The 3,555-nt window shown below is 45.1% G+C and overlaps 1 long non-coding RNA gene across 1 annotated transcript; it reads left to right on the forward strand.

Moving 5' to 3' along the window:
* The first annotated feature begins 423 nt into the window (after positions 1–423).
* LOC143686525 (uncharacterized) lies at positions 424–2,096 on the forward strand. The gene is made up of 3 exons (XR_013177236.1): positions 424–518; positions 1,067–1,159; positions 1,450–2,096. It is a non-coding gene; the product is annotated as an uncharacterized LOC143686525 (long non-coding RNA).
* Positions 2,097–3,555: the final 1,459 nt, after the last annotated feature.

Consider the following 3,555-nt stretch of genomic DNA (forward strand, 5'->3'; position numbering starts at 1 on the left):
TTTCCTAATGACTAATGATGCCTGAGCGTGTGGAGCAGGAAGGAGGCTGCCTTTGACTTGGGGAGAAGCCATCTTGTCTGACCACTCTCCTTTGTGAGGACATTTCCAGTATCCACGGGCTGTGGATAGGGAAGGGGGCATCTTGAGACCCAGGATTCCCCTGCACATGGCTTATTAGGGAAATTCTCTCCATGGAAGCCAGCAAGGCAGGCAGGATGCAGAGGGGAAGGAGCCAAGTGAGGTGCTTTGCCAGCCACGGCCTGAGGAAGGCAGCCTGACCACAGGGGAGCTGGGGCATGGGCAGTGTTTTGGGAGGGAGGTGTCATGCCAGGTGAGATGTCTGTGATGTCACCCCCCTGTCAATTGTGAGGGGCTCTGCAGGGTGAGGTATGAACCCCGGCACTTCCCACTTTTTCTTGAGTGCTGGCAAAGTGGCTCCAGGACCCCTTGGGAGTCTTCTTTTGAAAAGTTTCAGATTTGGAGATGAAAGCAAAAAAGCACACAGAAGCTCCCGAGGGGTGCACATGAAAGAGACCTTAAGGGCTAGGATGGAACACGCCCATGTCCTCCACGAAGGATGACCCCTTGTCCTTTGGGTGGGGCTGTGAGGGCGAGGATGAGTGCAGACGGGCACGGAGATGGCGAGTCAGGAATCAAGAGTGCATCTTTTCTGTCCATAGACACACAGCTTGGGCAAGAGGGTTGGCCTGAGCCCGAGTCCCTCATCTGTGAGCGGGCTGTTCATGCCTGCTGCCCGGGGCTGCTAGGGGTGTTAAACCAGATCACATGGTACATGAGCCGGCGTTCACAGATAGAGACACTGTGCAAACAAAGGCTAGTGGAATCCGCGAGGACAGAACTGTCCTCCTGATTTACGCTAGGCCATTTCCAGTGACCCTGCTGAGTGAATGGAGGGGCTGTCACCTGGGGAACCCAGTCAAGCACAGAGTGGTGAAAGGAGGCATAGCACGGGACCCATGCCCAGATGCCCTGCTAGGAGCTTTGCATATGTTACTTCGTGGACTAGTCTCAGTAAGCACATGGTTATTCTTCCTCCATTTGGCAGGTATGGAAAGAAACTGTGGCATAGACAGGTTGTGCTGGCAATCTCCCATCCACTTGCCAAATCCCCAACTCTGTGCTTCCAGTAGACTGACAGGTAAGGGCTGCTGCATGGGTTCTCTGGGTCTGTTGATGGAAGGCACCGGGAAATCAGAAGGTGGGGGGAGAGTAAGCATGCGGGATTTATGCTGTGGGCTGGCCATGTCCCTGGCAGCCCTCTCTTGCAGCAGCCTCTCCCTTCAACCCTTCAAGCCTTGGACTGCTAAGTGCTCCTGCCCATCACTGGCCCCTTATTGGTTTCCTTGAATCCTGTCCTTACATCATCATAGTCCTGTATTAGACTGTCCTCTTGTTACTTGGTTTGGATGCACCATCTGTTACCTACAGGACACTGAAACTAAGCCATCACCCAAGGTCACACAGCCAGAGGCGATGGGGCTGGATGCCAGCCTTTGCTTTTTCCATGATATCCTGAACCTCCCGTTTGGGCTGTGCCTGGACAGCCATCAGCAGGCTGGTTACCTGGAGAGGACACGAATGCTGAGAGTTTCCCATCCTGGTCTACGTTTGACATGCCCTTGGATCCATGTGCAGCAAGGAAAAAAAATAACTTTCAGGAGAAAAGAGAGACTTCGATGGGATCCGGTGAATGTGACAGCTGGCTTGCCTTCAGGGCCTGTGCACATCACATCTGTAAAATGCATTCTTTCCTTTGAAGGCTGCTGTGTACTGTGATGGGAATTCCCCAGGGTGCAGCCCAGTGTCGCCAGCTGTGGGCCTCACCAGCTGTACCAGATGCAAAGGGCCCTGCACAACGAGCTGGCCTGTGCAGGAACAACTTGTCAGTTAGTGCAGGTGTTTCTCCCCCGCCTCTCCCCTGGCCCCTCACCCCAGGTCTGTGCCCACCGGCGAGTATCCTGCAGCCCAGGCTGCTCATAGGCAGAGTCTGTGCTGTCCTGGAGCGAAGGAGCTCAGCCTGAGCCTTCTAGAGGCTCAGAGAAGGGCTGGGAGAGGCTGTGGGCAACATCGGTGGAGTGAGCTATGTGTATACAAATACAATCCTCTATATACCGTTCACAGGCTTGCTTTATGCGTGTGTTACCTTTAACATTATTCAGAATATGACTGATTTCAATTTATTTGTAGATGATACTGTCTGGGGATGCCCCTATTATTTGGGAGAAGCAAAATTCCTCAAAATGTAATCATCACAACAACAGCTACCATTTATTGAATAAATTTTCTTATATTTTTTTATTAGAGAAGTAGTAGATTTACAGAAAAATCATGCAGAAAATATAGAGCTCCCGTATCCCCTCAGTCCCCAGTTTTCCCTTTTATTACCCCTTTGCCTTGGTATGGTACCTTGTTACAACTGATGAAACAATATTATTATTATTATAATTACACTATAATTACACTATTAACTATGGCCCCTACTTTACATTAGGATTCACCGTTTGTGTTGTATAGTCCTATGGTCTACAACAATTCTGTTTTATTCTATATACAACATATATACAATGTATATACAACCTTAAAGTTCCCCTTTTAATCACACTCTACTGTACAGTATGATAACTGAAGTTCACACAATTTGAACAATAGTTCAATGAGAGAAAAACGATCAAAATTAACCCAATGAAAACAGCTCACAATAGTCATTAAACTAAATAGCTTAATGCAGTCAAAGTCCTATGAATGTGGCTTACAAATATGGGCCTGTGTTGATATGGTCAGCTTGGCGCAAAGAGCCAGATGCAGAAGAGGGATGAAAAAGAGTAGCATAAAGTGTGAAAGGAAGACATTTGCAGAATTCCAGCAAAGGGCACATGTGAGTGGTAGGGTAAGAGAGGCAGAGAGATGTGGGGGAAGCTTTGTACACCATGCAAAATTGTTTGGGAACTTATTCTTTTTTTTTTTTTTTTTTTATTAATTAAAAAAAGAATTAACAAAACAATTAGAAATCATTTCAATGTACATGTACAATCAGTAATTCTTAATAACATCACATAGTTGCATATTCATCATTTCTTAGTACATTTGCATCGATTTAGAAAAAGAAATAAAAAGACAACAGAATAAGAATTAAAACAATAATAGAAAGAAAAAAAAAACAAAAAAAACAAAAACAAAAAACCTATACCTCACATGCAGCTTCATTCAGTGTTTTAACATAATTGCATTACAATTGGGTAGTATTGTGCTGTCCATTTCTGAGTTTTTATATCAAGTCCCGTTGTACAGTCTGTATCCCTTCATCTCCAATTATCCCTTCTCTTTTTTTTTTTTTTTAATTAACAGAAAAAAAGAAATTAACCCAACATTTAGAGATCATACCATTCTACACATGCAATCATTAATTCTTAACATCATCACATAGCTGCATGATCATCATTTCTTAGTACATTTGCATTGGTTTAGAAGAACTAGCAACATAACCGAAAAAGATATAGAATGTTAATATAGAGAAAAAAATAAAAGTAATAATAG

Source organism: Tamandua tetradactyla, chromosome 6 (genome assembly GCF_023851605.1).
Source record: "Tamandua tetradactyla isolate mTamTet1 chromosome 6, mTamTet1.pri, whole genome shotgun sequence".
Taxonomy (NCBI): Eukaryota; Metazoa; Chordata; class Mammalia; order Pilosa; family Myrmecophagidae; genus Tamandua; species Tamandua tetradactyla.